The 20647-nt window shown below is 45.0% G+C and overlaps 1 protein-coding gene across 2 annotated transcripts in view; it reads left to right on the top strand.

Annotated features, from left to right (window-relative positions):
* MYO1D (myosin ID) overlaps positions 1 to 20647 on the top strand; it is a 310477-nt gene that overhangs the window by 241271 nt on the left and 48559 nt on the right. The window lies entirely within an intron of this gene.

Here is a 20647-nt window from a genome sequence, read left to right as displayed (position 1 = left end):
ACAGGAGGTCATCCAGAGGAGCAGAGGAATGGCAGCAACAGAAATAGACACTTAAAAAGTGACAGCTGAGCCCTGGTCAGGTAGCTCAGTTGGTTGGAGCATTGTCCCTATACACCAAGGTTGTAGGTTCAATCCCCAGTCAGGGCACGAACAAGTATCAACCAGTGAATGTATCAGTTAAGTGGGACAACAAACCAATGTTTATCTCTCTCTCTCTCTCTCTCTCTCTCTCTCTGTCTCCCTCTTTCTCCCCACTCCCCCAACAAGTGTTTGACTGTCAGAGACTGATTGAATGATGGAAGACTCCACATGCTTTTCATCCTCATGATACCTAAAAATAGAAGTCTTATTTGTTGACAGGGAGCAGGCCAAATAACTTCTGGAGGCCCCTCTGGTTCTGGGTTCGGCTCCTCTTTCACTGGTGATTTGTGTAGTTTCCTGAGACTGCAGGGTCAGGGAGAGCTTAGAGATTCTAGCCATTAATTGACAGTGGTCAGATTTAAACAAAATTCATCCCTGGCTGCTTCATAACTGCTCTGTTTTTAGAGGCCTCCAGAAGAATACACTCCATAGCTCCCTTGATTTATTTAACAACCTTAAACGTCCACTCGGGAAATTTGATCCTCTTTCTAAAACCAAACTTCTCAGTGCTGTGGATTCTCCTAGTTCTCAGGGGCTGTGGACACCGCTGTCACCACCTAGTGACCCTCTGTGACACCTTCACGTACTGTACTCATCTTCTGAACTTCTACCTCTCCGTTATTCACAGATCTTATTTTCTGGCAACTATATTCAAATTATATGTCCTAAAGGCCCCATTAGTTAAAAGGCCATCGTAGTGGGGAAACGCATTTGCGTCTACTTCCTCACTGTACAAAGTAACTGGAAATTCTGATGGAGGGAGACATACCAGTCCTTGCTCGTCGCTCCAAGATTAATGGTGTGGGACAGGGAAAACATTACTGACACAGGGAATTCACGCTGCGGGGCGTGTACCCATTGCTCACCCAGTGGGAGGTGACATTTTTCAGTCTTGGTCTGGGGAACTTCCTTTCACTTCCTGTGGGTGTTCACCGCTGTCAGAAACAGGTTAGACAGGGAAGATCCACCCAAGGATTTCACACAGAGACTTCTAAGTAGCAGACACTAATACGGGATTTGTCCTACAGGTCCGAGGCAAGTTCAAGTCCAGGGTCTGTGAGTTTTGGGGCCCAACACACAATTCAGTGCACTTCAGACATTAGTCATTGCTCGTCTGGTGGTGTGTGGCCTAGAGCGGTCCTGTCCCAGTGAACAATGGAAGCGCGGTGTGCATGTCACTGTCTTCACCACTGAGAAGACAAGGCGCTCAGAGTATGACGTTTCTCTGTGCTCACTTAGGTGGGAATCAGCTCAGTTTCCTGGATACCAGTACAGGCGGCGGCTCCGTAGTAAAACGTAGTCATAAACATTTATTTACAACACAGATCTCAGTGTATTTATTGAAAAGAATACCAGATTCTCTAGTTACGGAATTTATTTATTCATTATCAACTAATATTTACTGAGCACTTAACGCATGCAAAACACCCTCCACACATTGGCGGTACCCACAGAGAGGATTTAACCCCCTGACCTTGGGAGGCTCACAGGCTACAGAAGACGGTACACACAGAAAACAAATGCTGGTGTTCCAGTCAGTGCTGTGTTCAAGGTGCACGGAAACAGGGCCACCCCTGACTCTGCCATGGGAGTACGTGGCCCTGTGTTTGGAGCTGGTCTAGAATCGAGGACACTCGCTCGTCCAGCAGAGAAGGAGGGAAGCGCCCTGACTGATGTAGCTTAGTGGGTTGGGCCTCATCCTGAACACCAAAGGTTCAACTCCCAGTCAGGGCACCTGGCTGGGTTGCAGGCCGGGCCCCAGCTGGGGACGTGCAAGAGGCAGCCAATTGATGTTTCTCTCACACATCCGTGTTTCTCTCTCTCTCTTTCCCTCCCTTCTCCTCTCTCTAAAAACAAATAAATAAAATCTTTTTTAAAAAAGAAAAGAAAAAGAAGCAGGGAAAGGCAGAGGTGCAGAACCTGAAGCACGGGAGGGGCAGGTACTGCCCAGAGGTTGATCTGGGCAGGGAGGGTCAGGAGAGATTGTCAGGCACCTTCTCTGCGGGACGACCAGGGGTTCCAGCTTGCCAGGGCCGGTTCTGGTTTATGCCTGTCTAATTAACTCTCAAGAGCGTCCCAGACAGATGATAAATCACAGGGCCACCTGACCTACACACTATGCCAAGGAGATAGACTAATCAGATATCTGTTCTGGAAAGATAATCCCAGCAGGCATGAGGAGGACTCTTGGTAAAAGGAAGAGACAGAAGTGGAAAGAATTTCTCCACAGAGAGAAATAGAATTAGGTATCACTTTCCCTGAAAGCTGACTGTACCCTTAGCCACAGTCTAAACACACACTTGCCTATGTGCTGATGATGAGGGTATCTCTGTCTCCAATGATAATTTCGAACAGCGTCAAGATTGCATAGATGTTCTTAATGTGTCTTAGTCTTTTAAGTTCTTAGTAATTTTCAGAAATAATACTAGCTAGTTATCTACCAGCCTGCCTTAAAAAAAATTATCGCAGACATATAAAGAACGTTCTGAGAATTACTTGGGTGGGGTGGGGTGGGGTGGGGGGAAGGGGGAATCTTGAGGCATTTTTGGAGAAAAGTTCTTAGTAATGTAGAGGGCTGCTGGTCACCCAGGTTTGGGTTAGCAGGTGGCTTGATACTTTCGTAGGAAGCTGCTACTGGCCATCATCGTGACATGCCTTTGGCATCACTGCCCTCGTCTTACAAACAGGTTTTACGGAGCCACCCACACTTCTCGGCTGTCTCCTCTGAAACTGGAGAATGCGTCTCTGAGTCGATGACTCGGGCTTGGGTGTGTCTGTGATTCGTGGAGCTGAGTTCATAGACGTGGAGACGCAGCCTGTGTCAGTGGCCTCATTAGCACTACTGAGCTAACCGGGCACAGCCTCGCCACACAGGCACTTTCGGGAAACACACCTTGCAGGTGCACTTCTGTGGCCTCCCACTTCTGGTGCACATGCGCTTCCCCCTTCCCATGGGGCTGCTGGGACTTGACGACTAAGCACAATGACGTGACACCCCACAGTGGCCAGGTCATCTGGAACGGCCTGGAGCCCGAGTTACTAACGTGTTCATGTTGGGAGCAGCTGGACTGGCAGGGAGAGCACCGGCTCTGCAGAGACCGGCCTCATGTAAGGCCACCTCTGGGCCAGAGATTTTGGATTGTTTGCCACCTTTGTTTCCCTTACCTTTATCCTCAGCCAAAACCCATCACCTCCTCAGTGGTTTTCCCCGGTTAACATCCCGAAAGCCCAGGAACTGTATCTGCTGTTCCTCCCTCCCACCCACAGGGCCACGCCAGCCTCCCTGTACTTCCTCAAGCAATCGGTGCCCACGCCGCCTACGTCAGGGACATCCCAGGTGCTGTGCCGTCTGCTGGGAACTAACCCATCTTTCAGGCTTCAGTGGAAAGGCTACTTCTCCGAAGAGGCCTCCACAGACAAGACCAGGTCCTCGTGTTAGTGTCCTCTAATAACACCTGTTTTTTCTTCATAACAACACAATTATAATTCTTGTGTGATTTTTTTTTAATTTACCATCTCTCACTCTCAGGAGATTGTGAGGAGTTCCCCGAGGGGAGGACTGTGTCTGTCTACCAGTCTAGATGCTCAGTAACTATGTGTTGAGTGAATATTTAGGAAGCTATAGATGCATTTCTTATCCCTGAATGTTCTTTACCTTGATTAGAAACAGGCTCTGAAACACATGGGAAGAATTGACCTTCAACTCTGGACTGACTCCCTGTTCAGGCACCACTGGTAACAAAGTCGCTACTTGAGAGTGTTTACTGACGGCTTCCTTCCAGCTCGGTTCAGTCCTGAGTAGATAGGTGTCCACAGCCCCAAACCGCCACTGGCGGGATGAAGAATGGGTGCTCCTGGGGGCAGAGGTGGCAAAGCAGGCGATCGAGGGCGAAGGGCTGGATTCCAGACCCCAGACCCCGAGCTGCCGCTCCCTGTGCTCCCGTTTCCCAGGCCGGCGGGGCGGGGCTGCAGGGGGGCCGAGGCGGACCGCACTGTAAAGTGCGTGCTCCCAGGACGCCTTCGGTTGCTACGAAGAAAAATCTTTTCTTTATGGCACTGGTTTAGCACACGAGAGTATTTTCTAGAGAATGAAATCATTTCTAGTTGTACACGTTATGAAACAGGAAAAGCCATCATCAAGCGTGATGGACGGTCTTACGTAACTGTGAGACCGAGGAGTATGTTGTCTCTGGAAAGATCTCACGTCGGCCTCCGTAACAGACAACAAAACACCGGCAAGCCTGGCTGGGACTGACTGCTGCACTCTGCCCCCAGAACGTGGCGTGGCTGTGAATCTCAGGAAACTCTCAGAGTCAGGCTGAAAGCGGAAGTGCGTGGAAGGCCTCTGTGGCTCTCTGTGGCTCTGTGGTCACAGTCACTTTCCTCTCATCTTATAGTTAGTTATCTGTATGCTTGGTCCGTCTCCCCTATTGAACTACAGGTTCACTGAGAACAGGGAGTGAGTCATGTATGTATTTGAGTCATCCATTTGCACCCAGCACAGGAAGCACTAAATCAGTACCAGAGGAGGGAATAAAGGAAAGCAGGTGGGTCGGCAGGCTCTGGTTAGAGGAAGGGAGGGTGTGGAAGGCACCCTGGGTTGTACACCACACCGCAGCACTGACGGCGTAGCCACTTAGCAGTGGCTGCTAAGTGCAGGGTGTGTGTGGGCTTAGAAAGGAAAGGGACCGCATCCTGACCAAGATTTTCCTAAGTGACTGTGAAGGAAGCTGTAATTAGAAACTTCAGAACGAGGTGAGAAAAATCTACCTGCTAGTCGACAGCCCCCTTCTCGGCCCATTTTGACCAAATAGTGAGGGGGGAAAATGGAGGGGGCGAGGATCCTCCGCTCCTGCCCCTGTGCTCTGCTCGCAGCCTCCACGCCAGAGCTCCTGCCCCCCCCGCAGCAGCGAGGACTCCACTCGGGTCACTGGAAGCTGGTACTGTGTCGTGGGAAGTGCTTCTATAAATGCTCTCCTAATGGCCCACGGGCAGCTGGACCAGCAAACTGACTTCCAGGTTCTTAGAGAAAAGTTAAGCAAAGCAGACTTTAATCAATTTTTGATACAGCTCACCATCTCTTGCTGGCCTTTAGCCCAGCAAGAATCAGTAAACCAAAACAAGCATCGCAGAAGTAAAGAAAGGTTTAAAAAAGCCAAGTGCAACATGGTGGCTCATCTTGAACCAATGTGCGGCAGTTTGCGGTTGAACGTCACCTTGCGGCTGAGGGACCAGGGATGGAGGGAGGGGGAGAGCTGCCTAGTGGGCCCTCCTGCGCGAAGCAGCCCTTCTTACTCCTCAGTCTGAAGTGGTTCCCACTGGTATTCAGGTGCTCAGGCTGAGGTACCCACACACGAGTCTTAAAGTAACTTCACCCTCCACTAACGCATGATTTATATGTTTGGAAACACAATTATAGCAAAGAAAATGGACAAGTCACCCCCAAAAAACCCAAGATACAAATGGTTAGTAATATGAAAAAATAAAAAATGTTCAACTTCATTAATAATCAAAATGTGTTAGCAAAGCAGTGAGGTACTATTTTTTCTTCAGGTCAATGTAGCTGATTTTAATGATAATATTCTACACTAGTAAGACTGCTTCAATGATATGTTGCTGGTGAAAGAGGTAATTGTTACAAATCTGGAAAACCACTTGAAAGCATGAATCAAAAGTCTTTAGAATGTTCCTGCACTTAAAAAGGCTGAATGGAAATACAATAAAACGTTAGTAGTAGTTATGTGACCTGCCAAAAATCTATGTGTCTGACCAAAAGGATGGGAGACCAAATCCTCAAATCCATCCTAAGAAAGTACAGCGTGTAGGCTTCTTTTATGTCACCAGAAGGGGAAATAGGGGGAGTAAGAGGTGACTGACGGCCACAGACCTCTAGGCACCCGCAGGGTCGGAGGAAGATGGTGTTCAGTCTGTTGACCCTAGTTACCGTGAGTCTAAACCTTTGATAAACAGTGCATTCTTCCCTTATCTTCCTGTCTGGGAAGGGGCTGTTTTTGTGAAACTCAGGCTGCAGACAGAAGTTCTGTAATGATTAGCATCTCTGCCTGCAAGAAGCTCTTTACCCCGAAGGCCGAAGGCCGTGGGAACAAAGCTGGCGTGAGCAGGGTGGAGTCAGAGAGGCCGAGCACTTCGCCCTGTGACATTTCTGTCACATACAGTGTTGCACATTTAGAGTCAGAGGGGAAGATGTACAGCCGTGACTTACTAACGTTCATATCCTTTGTCCTAACAGTCTCCAAAGATGTCCTTAGAAAGTGGCCAGAAACGTAACTAAATTTTATATGTGAAAGATGCATATAGCAGTTATATGTAAATAGTGGAAAACTGGAAACACCCTAATCATTAGAAGTATATCTAAATAAACTTGTGTAGCCAAGTGATGAAATTTCTTTGCAGCCATGAAAACTTAATTTTACAAACTTTTGTTGTCAAAGGACATGCTTATGTCTTTATAAGTATGTGATATTATATCCAAGTTATGATCACAACTTTGAAACTAAAACCCACATAAAAGCAAAGTGGAAGAAAATATACAAAAATGATTACTTCTAGGTGCTTTAGTTTTTACCTTTCAACTTTTCTGCTTTCTGAATTAATTTCAATGAGCATATATTGCTTGATAATCACGAAAAAATGAAAGAAAATATAATTACATGCCATGGCCATATGAATCAGTTAGCATATTTATTCAAAAAGAAGGGATTGGGTTTTTTCCAAAACAGTTTAATTCAGTCACCACATTAAATAGCACAGCATTGGTAAATACAGGAGCTGACTGTGGGAATAGGCATAATTTATTTACACCTCAAAAAATCAGTGATAGGTGATCAGTAAAAAGAGAAAAGCTTAAGATAGTAAAAAGAGTACTAAGGATGGAAATAGTGAGATGTCATAAAAAGTAATGGTAATAAAGCATATAAGAAAAATTAACTTCTGAAAAAGAATTGAGATTCTTATTGCATATGCATTACAAATACATGATTTTTAAAAAAGATTTTATCTACTTTTAGAGAGAGGGGAAGGGAGGGAGAAAGAGGGGAAAACATGGATAAGTTGCCTCTTGCACTCCCCCATCTGGGGACCTGGCCCACAACCCAGGCATGTGCCCTGACTGGGAATCAAACCAGCGACCTTTCTGTTCACAAGCCAGTGCACAATCCCCTGAGCAGCACCAGCCAGTGCACAAATATGTGATTTAAAAAAAAAAAACAACAACAAGCATTTTTTATACAACCTTTTTTTTAAGGAACTTCCCCAACAGGCAAAGGGCAGGAAACTCAGGGTCACACTCAGTTATTTAGAAGCCCCTGAAGAACGACTGGTTCATAATAAAAAGAAGACTCATAGTTGAGTGGCCTTGGGCCACTAAACCTTAGTTTATTATTCCATATAAAAAGGAAGTAACACCCGACCAGCTTGAGGAGCAAATTAAAATCGTGTGTGTGTGTGTGTTTGCACATGCACGAGGTACTTGGTGAACACATGAAGATGATACAAAGAGTTAACCAATTATTAGTCTTTACTCCATACTGGGCACTGTGCATAGGCTAACTCATGTAAACCTGACAACTCTAGAAGGTGGGTTCTGTTGTCCTCCTTTTATAGCTGAAGAAACTGAGGCACAGAGAGCTTGGTCCCCTGCGCACTATCACAGCTCATTAGCAGGGGACATGCACCCAGGGGATCCGGCTCCAGAGTCCTCACCCCACTGTGCCTTATACCAGGGGTTACGCCTCTCAGATGTGAGGCCCCCGGTGCTATTCAACGCAGAAGGGGTGACATTTAGAACGGAAGCACATTTTAAAATAGAAAATGAGAGGGGCAGCAGAGAGGGACCTTGTAAATGACCTCTGTTTCCTCTCATCTCCCTGGGAATTTGTTCTCTAGCCAAAGCAGCAAGAACTAAGGAGAAAGCCTTTTTTCTCTTGAAAGGGACGGACATCTCTGGGCCTTTACTGTCAGCGGTTGACATCCAACAATGAGCCCTTGAATGGAGAGTCATTTGTTTGCTATTTCGAACCACAGGTGTGAGCCTGTGATGATAGCAGCACATTACTTATTTTCTGCTCATCCCGCGGTGAAAAAGTGCTGATATAATGTGCTTCCATAAAAGTGTGAAGTAAAACGTTTTGACTCAAACTTTGAAGAACACTCACTTCCGGGAACAATGTCTTTTTTTCCTCGTTGCTCCATCTTAAACTAACTGTTAACCGCCTAATGCCCAGTGTTATTTTCTAGTCTGGTCAAGCTCAGCAATGAACTGTTTCCACCGAGCCTAGGCACTCAAGGGCTAGACCTCACTCCTGACATCAGGGCCCTGCCTCAGGGAGCTTCTTTTCACTGTCCCACTGCTGTCCATACAGCTAAACTGTCAAAATCGAGCCCAGAGGCCGGCAAACCGTGGCCCGCAGGCCCAATCTGGCTGACCACCTCTGTGGTTTTGCACTTAATGGCTGGGGGTGGGGGGTGGCATTAAAAGAAGGATAATATTTTGTGACACCTGAACATTACATAAAATTCAAATCCATTATCCACAAGAGAAATTGGAGGGGACCGCACATGCCCATCCGCTTACATCCACACGGCTGTGGCCGGGGTGAGTGGTTGCCAGGGACAGGCGGTGTGGGCTACAGAACTGGAAGAGTTACTATCTGGCCCTTCACGGAAAAACTCTGCTGACCCCTGACGCTTTGCAACAGAGCATTTCAGGCTCCATCCAGTTTGGCAGCTTGTTACTGAGGTAGGTTAAGGCTCACGTGATTTCTCTGAGTGACTGTACTGCTGAAACCTCGGGTTTAACGTTTTGCCCCACATGTCACTCACCATCTCTGTATTCATCATCGTTACATTGGGCCATTTCCTTCTTACGCTGCCTTAATTGGAGTGATTTCCCTGCATTATTTGTAAAATATTGGAAGTCTCTGAGCACTCACTCTGTAAAAGAGAGAAACATTAAAGGCTCCACAAGAACCTATAAATTCCTTAGATTAAGGAATTTAGAGCAATTCACTTTCTGACAGACCCCAAAACATGATTTTCCTATTTCCCCTTCTTTTAATTCTGTGGTCTCAGCATTAGATTTGCTGTTGATGATTTTTTTGTGTGAAGCCCAGGAATTAGTTACTGATTGCTAAAATTCATTTTAAAATGTAGTTAGGTTTTTATAGCCATAAGGCCCATGTCTGCCCAATTCATAGTGGATTATGTGAGCTAAAGTTAACCCACAGGTAGCATTTCATCACCTGCGTGAGCTGTAGCGACCGCTCGGTCCAGAGCGGTTTCCTCCACCTGCCGGGAGCCCCTCAGGAGCCCCATCATGCGTCCTTCCAGAGCACACACTTGTTGAGCACCCACAATGCACTGAGCCTGCCGCTGTACCCAGTCTCCATCTCAGACCACCTACAGTCTGTTGCAGGGAACAACCATAAAGAAACAACTGTGTTAGCCCCGACCAGTGTGGCTCAGTTGGTTGGGCGGCATCCTGCAAAGGGAAAGGTCGTCAGTTCAGTTGCCAATCAGGGTACATGCCTGGGTTATGGGTTCAGTTCCCAGTCAGATGCGTTCAAGAGGCAACCGATTGATATTTCTCTTCTACAGTCATGTTTCTCTCCCTCTCTGTCTCCCTCCCTTCTCCTCTCTCTAAAAATAAATAAATGAAATCTTTTTTTTAAAAAAAAACTATTTTAGAGTTTATATGCGTGTGTGTGTGTGTGTGTGCGTGGATAGGTGGGTACAGAAAAGTTCTTAGAGGTGAGAGTACAGAATCCCATAAGTACACAGAACAAAGCTTTACAGAACAGTTGGTCTTTGAATTGTCTGTGCTTTCCATAAATAACCACAAGCATCCGCCATGTGTAAGGCCCTGGGTTAGACAGATCACAGGCCCTGGCTCCTGGAGCTTATGCTGAAACAGGGCAAACACACACAAACCAAGTCAACAAATGACTAAAAGTCATTTTCTATTGTAGCAAGTGCTAAGGAGAAATAAACAGGGATCTAGGAGAGAAAATTAAAGGAGGAGACTTAGAAGGCCAAATGGAGAGGTGACATTTAAGGTTTGAAAGATGAAGCAGCTGGCCCTGTGAAGACCAATCCAGGCAGAAACAGGTGATGCAAAGGCCCTGAGGCAGATGAGGGCCTTTGGAATTGAAGAAGTATGAGGAATTCACCAGGCCTGTGAGTCTGGTGGGGAGGACAGAGGGGCATGTCTGTGCAGGCGGAGGTTTGGAACAACACAGCTTGTTGGTGGACTCGCGCCTGACTAGGGAGACTGCACGCTTGGGCCTCTAGTCGGGAAGAGCAGGCAGGAGGGAGGAGCCAGATTGTGTCAGGCCTTGAATACCAGGCAAAGGGATTTGGGTTTCATCCAGCAAACAACAGGCAGCCAACACAGAGGGGAATTTTGTGTTTCTAGTTTAAAATATTTTTTCTGATAACTAAAGGCAACTCTATATGTAGAGATTTTGGAAAATATACACACGGACTTTGAAAAAACCTGTAAGCACACTTTCAAACCATTGTTAAAATTGTTACCTCCTCTTTGCATATAGATATATATAGTTTTCTAAAAATGAGATTTTTAAATGCTTTCTATTTTATAGTTGCTGTTTCCCTTAACAGTATGGAGCAAATGTCGTCCCGTGCCACTAAGCATTCTTTTCCAGAACATTTTTAATACCTGTATGGTATTTTATACTAAAGATAAACTAAACTGTGTTTATTTTTATTGTTTAGTTGGCAGCCTTTATTGTTGGGCATCTAGAATGTTTCCAGTTTTCAGTATTATAAACAATGCTGTAATAACTGTCCTTAGAGGGATTATTTATTCATATCCATGATTGTTTCCTTAGGAATTCCTAGAAGTAGAATTGTGGGGTCAAGGGGTGTGTATTTTTCAAGGTTCCTCCACATATTTCTAGATTAGCTTTCTAAAGCTGTGCCATTTTACACTCGAATCAGCCAAGTACGAGCATGCCTAATGTACCAAATTACTCAGTCAACCCTGGATTTAATTTGTCAATTTGACAGAGAAGCGACTTTGATATCCATTGTTTTCATCTACATTTCTTAAGTGGAACTGAACCCTTTCTCCCATGATCTACTTGTCATCTGTCCGTGAGTCGTGAATTGTTCATATCCTTTGCCTCTTTTTATTATTTGATGCCTTCATCATTTGGTTACTAATGTGTAAGAGTTCTTTAGGTATTAGAACCATTAACCCTCATATATGTCGCAACTATTTTCCCAGCTCATATGTTTAAATTGCATTATTGTTTCTCCAGAAGTCAAATCTGCCTTTTCCTTTAGGTGTTACCTGAGTGCTTTAAAAATTCGTGTGACCCATCCAAAACTGGATAATGTTCACTTATATTGCCCTCTCAGTCTGAAATGGTTCTGTCTTACAAATTTTAATAACTTGTCATCTTTAGTCAGACTTCTGTATTAAGAAGACAGCTGCAGAATTGTGCAGGAGGTTTCACGGGGAAGGGAACCGGTACCCGGGAGACGGGTTAACTAGTGTCACGGGCGCCCAAGAGGGCTGTGGTCCTGCCAATGAGTCTAACCCTTTTCTGCCCCACACGGTCCAGTTGCACAGCACCTGCCCATCACCGGTGGAGTCTCTCATGACAAGCAGTGATTCTCGGGGTGAAGGCAGTGGAAGAACTCCTGGCTGCATTGAGAGCCCCTGGTGGAGATTTAGGGGAGAACATATATTTAATAGAGGCTTATGAGGGGTGCTGGCAGGGTCAGCGCCTGAATGGCTCTAGGTGTGATGAGCACAGTAACCCAGTGACTCTTGGGTTTTTATTTGGGTGACAGGTGAATCGTGGTTCCATTAACCTAGACTGTAAAGACTGGCAGAGGTGGAGCTGCAGAAAGGAGGAAGAAGCATGGAAGATGATGGAGACAGCTGAGGACTGACTCATTCTGAAAGGCCATAGGTCAGTCCAGGTTGAGAGACGCATGCAGTGAGGACGGGTGTCTGGCACCCGGAGGTTGGAAGCCAGCTGTCTAGAGGAAGCCGAAGCAGTAGGAGTGAAGGAAATAATCCATGTGTGGAGAATAACAAGAGAGACATGGCCAAGAAGGCACTCTGGGGAATTCAAGGGGTGGCAGAGGGGTGTTGAAGAGGAAAAATATGCAAAGAAACTAAGAAGAAAGTGTCGAAGTAGGAGCACCAGAATCCAGTGGTTCCAAGAGAAAGTGTCAAGGACAGAGAATGATCTCCAGCACTGGAACTGTCTAGCGTGATGCCTGGGTTCTTTGCTGTGATAACCTCTTTCTTCAGCTGCCGCTAGATTCCTCCTTGTCTTCATATATCAGATCCGTTCACAACTCCTTACGGTTGTACATACCACTTCCCCTGCCCACAGTGACTGTCGCCCCCTCCACCTGGTAAACCACTCATCTTTCAAAAGCTACCTCAGGTGTCACCATCTCTGTAAACTTAATCCTGTCCATCCCCCCCCCCCAAATTGTACCATTTATCCTTGGAGATCCCTCAGCACTGTAGTTCTTACCTCCAGATGAATGTGTCACCTTGTGTGGTAGTCACGTACTTACTAGTGCTTTGCAGACTTTCCTAAGAGAATTCCCCCAAGCAACAGAAAAGTAAACTCAGCGTTCACTGGGACCGTGTCCTGGCCTGTTTCTTCTAAAGTCCTGTGTTTATTTCAACAAATAATGCTGTCCTTCATTCTGCCATTCTAAGTGTTGGTTCTAATGTAATTGAGTGTTAAAGCTTTCCAGTCGCTTACCTGGAGTGAAGCTGATTCTCCAAGCATAAGCTCCGTGTTCGTTCCATGGCTTCACTTACTATAGCCAAGGGAACAGAACCCTAGTTTACAAAACTTCAGTTTATAGATGTATCTCTCACCAGATCAAGAGCACTGTGTCTTTACAAAAATTGTGTCTTCTTTAATAACATATTCCCAGTGCCCAGCACAGTACCCAGTACATAGAAGGCATTGATATATACTTACAGAAGCAAAGGGAGGGGGGAAGGGAGGAAGAGGATGGAAGAACAGATGAGTAAATGGGAGGAAAGGAGGGGGGAAAGGGTAGGTGGACAGAAGAACAGATGGATGGGCGGGGGGGTGGATGGATTGTAAAGGTTACACATAAGCAGTACAGAAGTACAGACAATGCATATAAACTCTCTTAAGAAGCTTAGCTGTAAGGTGTGATGTCAGAAAGCAGTAGCTAGAACGACTGGCATTATGGATAGTTTACTTCGGGGGCATTTTGTGGCTGGTGGGGAGAAAAGAATGGGTGGGCATTTGGGTCTTTTATTTATTGGGGAAGACCTGAACATGCTTATAGGCTAAGGAAAAAGCACACAACTAGTGGAGGAGAGGCTGAAAATATTCATTCAACTCACTCAAATGTGTATTGAGTACCATCAGTGTGCCAGGCACTGTAGCAAGGAGTGAGTGAGACAGAGTTTCCGTGCCAGGGCTTTTATCCTAGTGAGAACATGGGGCGCGGAGAGAGGAGGAGAAAGGATAATGGGCTTCCATCCAAGAGGAGGTGGAACTGCATGCTGATTACTGCTTTCTTAGGAAGAGCAAAACGTTGCAATGTTTGGCTAGATCACACAGAATAATGGAGATAGGACTGCTGGGAAAAAACCCACCTGCATTCCGGTGCCTCCTGGGTATGGTCGTGTGCATGTGTCTCGCTTGGAGAAGGAGTAAGTGAGGCTGGATGTGTCCATTACGTATTTGCCAAAAACATTTCTCTGCGGTGATTCAGACAAGCTGGTGCGTTCAGGATATAGAAGTGGAACAAAGGCAGAAAAAGATGTGGTTGAGTCTCTGTCTAGCCAGTTAGCCTAAGCTTTTCTGGTTTTCAGTAAGTGACTCATTTCCCTTTTGTGTGGTTTCCTTAACATATTCTGTCGACGTAAGACTAGCTGTTACATACAAATGGAAATAATATGTGATCTGGGCATGGGCTGCATATTGATTTTTCTTCTACTTCATAATTATATTAATGTTCACTCTGAACCCTATAGTTTCGACCATTTCAACGCCCCCTTCCCAGAAGTCATTTATTACCAGATATTGGCAGCTCCACTCTGTGTTTAGTTACGGTGAATAAAATATATTCAGTGTCAGAACTGTGGAAGATCTCATTTGTAACTCTATATTAATTCTATTTCACAGATATTTTTAAGAAATAACTGTGAACTGGAAGAAAGGGGTATTTTTAAATTACTTTTATGATTCCTGTTTCTTTTATTGTAGACTGTCCCTAAATGGTTTTTAGGAGTAGGTATAGTCACAAGTAAGTTTTTAATAACTTAGAAAACAAGTCTATAAAGGCTAAAAACACTGGGCTCTGAGTTTGCGATCTGCTCGTTTTTAATGATGCAGTATCGGAGGCCTTACTAATCCTCTGTGATAACTGGAAAATTTTGCTGTAATCTTTGTAGCAGGTTAGATCATAAGACAGTAAACACCAAAAAAAATTACAACTCTACTAGTAAGCATTTTTTATATCAGATACTGCTTTAAAGTAATAATTGCGGAAAGCTTGGAAAATCCTTTTCATGCACTGGTAAAGAGACTTGATATAACATCGACGCTGAGCTTTAAATTAAATTGTTTATGTTTAATTATTTGCTATCATAGAATCCTGAGCTAGGCGCATTTTCATGGATTTGATACTTTTCCCAGGGTTTCTACGCTTTGCATTTTCACCTCAATATACTCCAGTTAAGGTATGTAATGGAGTTAACAGTACGCCTTGTTTGACAGGTGAGGAAAGTGAGGCCTCTGAATTAAAGAGATTCGGCTCTGGTCAGGTATCTGAGTTGGTTGGAGCCTTGTCCCATACACTAAAAGGTTGTGGGTGCGATTCCCACTCAGGGCACAGACCTAGATTGTGGGTTCAATCCCCGGTTGGTGCATGTATGGGAGGCAACCAATCAATGCTTCTCTCTCTCCCCTTCCCTCTTCCTCTCTCTCTAAAATCAATAAACATATCCTTGGGTGAGGACTAATTAAAAAAGAGACAGAGAAACTCGCCCCAAGTTATACAGATAGCAGACATCTGCATACATATCACAAACCTTGCCACCCAAGAGTTTATAGCCTAAGGCAGAGGCAAATGAGCATTTGTAGGAGTGAGCCTCACTCCCTAAGAGAAAGCATTTCCTTAACATGGAGCTTCATGAAGTTGGAAGGAAGGTCAGTGCTGTGCCCGTGACCCCACTCCCATTTTCAGAAGGTGGCCCAGGGCTCACTACTCACTGCCCATCTTTAAATGTTAGTGTTTATGGTCGTAGCAAACAGCTATGCATTTTTGTGGAGAGTGTGTGTGTGATGTGTACACATATAAATAAAAGGCGATAACAAAAAGTCAGCCACCGTTAGAGTCTCATTCAAAACAGCAGCTTCCCACTGGCCCCGGAGAACAGGTTTCTTTCCGTGATCTGCTGAGATCCTCTTGTTGAGCTCAGACAGATCCTGCCCCGGCCCTAACCACCTCTTGTTAGGCCCCGTTCTCATTCCCCTCTTCTCCCAGTCATGCCTGTTGTTCTAGTGGACAACCTTTTGGCCAGAGCCACGTTTCCTCAGCTTAGGGCTCAGTAGGAGTCCCAGCAGCGATTGCTCTTTATCCACGTTGCAGACAGACTAAGAGGAGCTTTTTAAGCAGAGCCGTCCAAATACAGACTGCATGTCCCCATCACTGGAGATACACAAGCTGAGACCCAGCAGTCACTTGGGATGTCCTAGAAGGTGCTGGTTGGTTGAAAAAGAGAATCAGGAGAGTCTTCTCTTTTTTTTTTTTTTTAAATATTTTATGTATTTGTTTTAGAGAGGGGAAGGGAAAGAGAAAGAGGGAAACATCAATGTGTGGTTGCCTCTCACATGCCCCCTGCTAGGGACCTGGCCCGCAACCCAGGCATGTGTCCTGACTGAGAATTGAACCAGCGACCCTTTGGTTGGAGGTTAGCTCTCAATCCACTGAGCTACACCAGCCAGGACGGAAAGACTTCTCTTGGTCTGAGCCTCTATGATTCTAAGGCAGCAGAAGCGACCTTTATGCCTATGGACACGGGAGGCATGACCCGGTAACACCTATGCAGTGTGGAAAAGCACGGCATTCATTTAGTTTACCTAATTGCTTTCAGCTGCACGTTCCTTAGCTGTGAAATCGGGATAAAAATACTTGCCTCCTGGGATTTTCGTGTCGATTAATTTAAATCATGAAACAGAATGTAAAATGCCTGGTACAGTGTCTGTCAGGTGCCAAGTGACTGGAGGTCCTGGTTAAAGACTCACTTCGTACCAGGTGCTGCAGCGTGTACGACAAAGACTTGGCTGCTGCCGTGGGGAAGGTTTGTTCTTCCTTCTGGCCACGTGCTCAGCCTTCAGCAGTGGGCCTCAGCGGCAGTCCAGGTAATGCTAACAAAATAAACAGATATGGCTTTGAGCTTGCATTTGGGCATTAATAATCTATAAACCTTAAGGTTTTATAGGATATGAACTATAGTGGAATTTGGAGTCCTTTCTTGGGGTCTCTCCTAAAAGGCAGGAGCACTCATTTATCTATATGTGGAACTACAGAGATTTGGGGAAGCAGCGGGTTCTCTTTAAACAGTATCCCTGACAGTTATCCTCAAAAATCCTTTGTCTGCTCCTCTAGGAAAGGTGCTGGAAAGCAGCCAGCATGCAGGAATTCAAAAGACAAGTGGTACAGAACAGAAATGTGTGCTAAAAATACTAGAAGCAACAAGGATTCATCTGCAAGCAGAATAGACTCTGTGTGGCCCCTGTTCTGGACTTGCTCCGAGCTGTGATGGCTCTGTGTTATTTGGGGATGACAGTAATTACAGAGCCAGAGTGCTCCTCAGCAGAGACAGACAGAGCTCCGAGCTGAGGGATGGTTTCCATGGCAATGGCATCAGCATCTGAATGTCTTCCTGTCACAACAAGTTGGTAGTTTAATGAGTTCATTACTAAATTCCAAAGGAAAGCCGAGAGTGGATGAGGTACTTACGGTTCAGCCCCAAAGTGCCTAAATCCGCAGTGGCCAGCCACTTGCGTCAGTGCGGCATCAGCATGGACACCTGCTCAGGGCCTGGACACGGGCAGCCTGGGAGCTCCAGGGCGGCGGATCCAGGGGAGGGAATCCCACCGACTCTGCAGCCACGTGGTCTGTGAAGGCCTCAGTGCCTGTTGTTCTAGGAGTGTGAAAGAATCACATGAGTCTCCGCAATAAGCTTGCCCCAGTCAAACCTTATGAGGTTCATAGTAACAGCCGCCAAGCCCAGGGCTTCAGAGGCACACGCCCAAGTATCCCAAGTCCTTTAGAAAGAAAGCCTAGAAAATAGACTTTAAATTCTATTAGTGTATAAACAGAAGCAAAGGGGGGAAAGGACATCAACCTACTTGCGTTCTTCCCTGTAGAGAGCAGAGAGACACTTAACATGGAACCAAAAAAATTAATCTGGTTACCTTCAGAAAACAGGGGTGTCATTCATAGGGGGTGATTGCATATAAAATTTGAGCTGAAAGATAATGTGTCACAATAAAAGTGTATAATAACTAACCTTTCATACCTTGCTGTCACTGTTAATGAAAATCTATGATCCGACTGGCAGAGTAATAGAGCCTTAGTCGGGTCAGTTAACTAGGGGCCAGACAGGGGCAGAAGAAAGGGATGGTCACAATTCCTCAGGAGCATCCCATTAGCTGGAAGTAGAGTGGTGTTCCGTTCCTCTCACATTCCTTTCCCCACCACTTCAATAAATGCTCGATCCCTCAAAGTGTGCACAATCTAATAATGGAGACACGTCAGAAAGAAGCATAATATGGGAAAAGAATGTGTTCCTATTTTTTGTCTCCTGGCTGGGCACTACCACTGAGTCATGTGCTTTACATACGTTTTTCTCCTTCAGCCTTCTGGTAACCCTATGAGGTGGGTATTGCTCCCATTCCCCAGATGAGGAAGCTGAGACCCAGGGATGCTGTGTGACTTGCCCCAAGTGCTCATGGCTGGAAAGTCGCAGAGTCAGGATTTCAGCTCAGTTCTCTCTGACTGCCTGGCCCCAGTTATTATGCACTTTGCCTACAAAGAGGTGCAAACTCAGAGCCACAGGTGCTCGGGAGGAAGAGGTGAGAAAGGAGGCGACACTTGATGGGGCAGTGGAAGGTGGACACACTCCTCCTCCCTCCCTCCTCCTGCATTAAGCATTGATTTCATGCAAGTATTGTGACACAGGTGGGCCAGGTCTGTGCCTGGTTACAGGAAGAGAGGAAACTTAGAGAAGGAAAAATCACAGAGAGCCAAAAATTCTCATTTTACCTTATATCAAATATTTTACCAGATTAACGAATAAGGTAGGCAATTTGGCTAATTCACATATGCATATATACGGGTGGGGCAAAAGGAGATTTACAGTTGTGAGTGCACGAAACACAGTTCATTCTTGTATTATTACTTACTAATTATTCTATTTTTTCATATGAACTGTAAACCAACTTTGCCTCACCCTGTATGTGTATGTGTGTGTACACAAATAAAGCCCCTTTTTTATTCCATAATCTTTTATTACAAGATCGTAAGCATGTAATTCTGTAACATGACAATATCACACTCAAGCACACCATATGACATTTTAGGTGGAATGTTCAAATTAAAACTATAAGTTATTACACCCATATTGCTACCCTACCAGCCACACTCAGGCAGGGGTAACTTCCGCCAGGCCCTGTGTGTGCTTAGAATAGCGTAGAAGGTAAACCGCGCGTGTGGGTGTGCCCGTGCCAGTGCTGACCATTTCCTGTTTTAATAACAGTAAGGGAAAATAATTGCTGGCTGATGGGACACCTGTGGAGAATATGCAGTGGAGTCACCTTTTCTATGTGAGAACGTACTGACTCTCAGGAATGACAACTGGCTTGGCTTCCCGGGGTCGCTGAGAGCCACTAACCCTAACCACTGAACACACTGGGGACAGGACGGGAGGAGTTTGCCGGTGTTGCTAAGCAGACTGCCCACGATGTGGCTAATGGCGAAATTGTTACCAACTCAATCGTCCTCATATTGGGATATAAACTTTAAAAATATAAACCTTTAAAATATATCCCTGAAAAGGAAAAAGAAGACGGAAGCAAAGAAAAGTGATTCTGTTTGTATAAAATTATTTGTGTGTTAAAGAACTTAGGGGAAAAAAGAGATTTAGTTCTATAGACTTACCGGGATGGCTTTGGAATATTAAAAGTTGCAGAGTTTTAAAAAAAATCATTTCTTTTTTTAATATATTTTATTGATTATGCTATTACAGTTGTCCCACTTTACTTTCCCTCCACCCTGCACACCCCCTCCCACCCACATTCCCCCGCCTTAGTTCATGTCCATGGGTCATACATACAAGTTCTTTGGCTTCTCCATTTCCTATACTATTCTTAACCTCCCCCTGTCTATTTTGTACCTACCAATTATGGTTTTACTCGTACCTTTTCTCCTATTCTCCCCTCTTTCCTTCCCCACTGATAACCATGTGATCTCCAGTTCTGTGATTCTGTTCCTATTCTCTTTTTTTGCTTAGTTTGTTTGTGTTTTTTTTTTTTTTTAGGTTCAGTTGTTGATAATTGTGAGTTTGTTGTCATTTTACTGTTCATAGTTTTGATCTTCTTCTTTTTCTTAGATAAGTCCCTTTAACACTTCATATAATAAGGGCTTGGTGATGATGAACTCCTTTAGCTTTACCTTGTCTGGGAAGCACTTTATCTGCCCTTCCATTCTAAATGATAACTTTGCTGGATAGAGCAATCTTGGATGCAGGGCCTTGCCTTTCATGACTTGTAATACTTCTTTCCAGCCCCTTCTTGCCTATAAGATTTCTTTTGAGAAATCAGCTGACAGTCTAATGGGAACTCCTTTGTAGGTAAGTGTCTCCTTTTCTCTTGCTGTTTTTAAGATTCTCTCTTTATCTTTAATCTTGGGAAATGTAATTATGATGTGCCTTGGTGTGTTTGGGTCCACACCTTGGGTCCAACGTTTTTGGGACTCTCTGAGCTTCCTGGACTTCCTGGAAGTCGATTTCCTTTGCCAGATTAGGGAAGTTCTCCTTCATTATTTTTTTCAAATAAGTTTTCAATTTCTTGATCTTCCTCTTCTCCTTCTGGCACCCCTATGATTCGGATGTTGGAATGTTTAAAGATGTCCTGGAGGTTCTTCAGCCTCTCCTCATTTTTTCTGAATTCTTGTTTCTTCATTCAGTTCTGGTTGAATGTTTATTTCTTCCTTCTGGTCCACACCGTTGATTTGAGTCCCAGTTTCCGTCCCATCACTGTTGGTTCCCTGTACATTTCCCTTTATTTCACTTTTCATAGCCTTCACTTTTTCCTCTAATTTGCAACCATACTCAACCAATTCTGTGAGCATCCTGATTACCAGTGTTTTGAACTGTGCATCTGATAGGTTGGCTACATCTTCGTTGCTTAGTTGTATTTTTTCTGGAGCTTTGACC

The sequence above is a fragment of the Desmodus rotundus genome, chromosome 9 (assembly GCF_022682495.2).
Source record: "Desmodus rotundus isolate HL8 chromosome 9, HLdesRot8A.1, whole genome shotgun sequence".
NCBI classification, from domain to species: Eukaryota; Metazoa; Chordata; class Mammalia; order Chiroptera; family Phyllostomidae; genus Desmodus; species Desmodus rotundus.
This window is presented reverse-complemented; position numbering and strand designations above follow the sequence as displayed.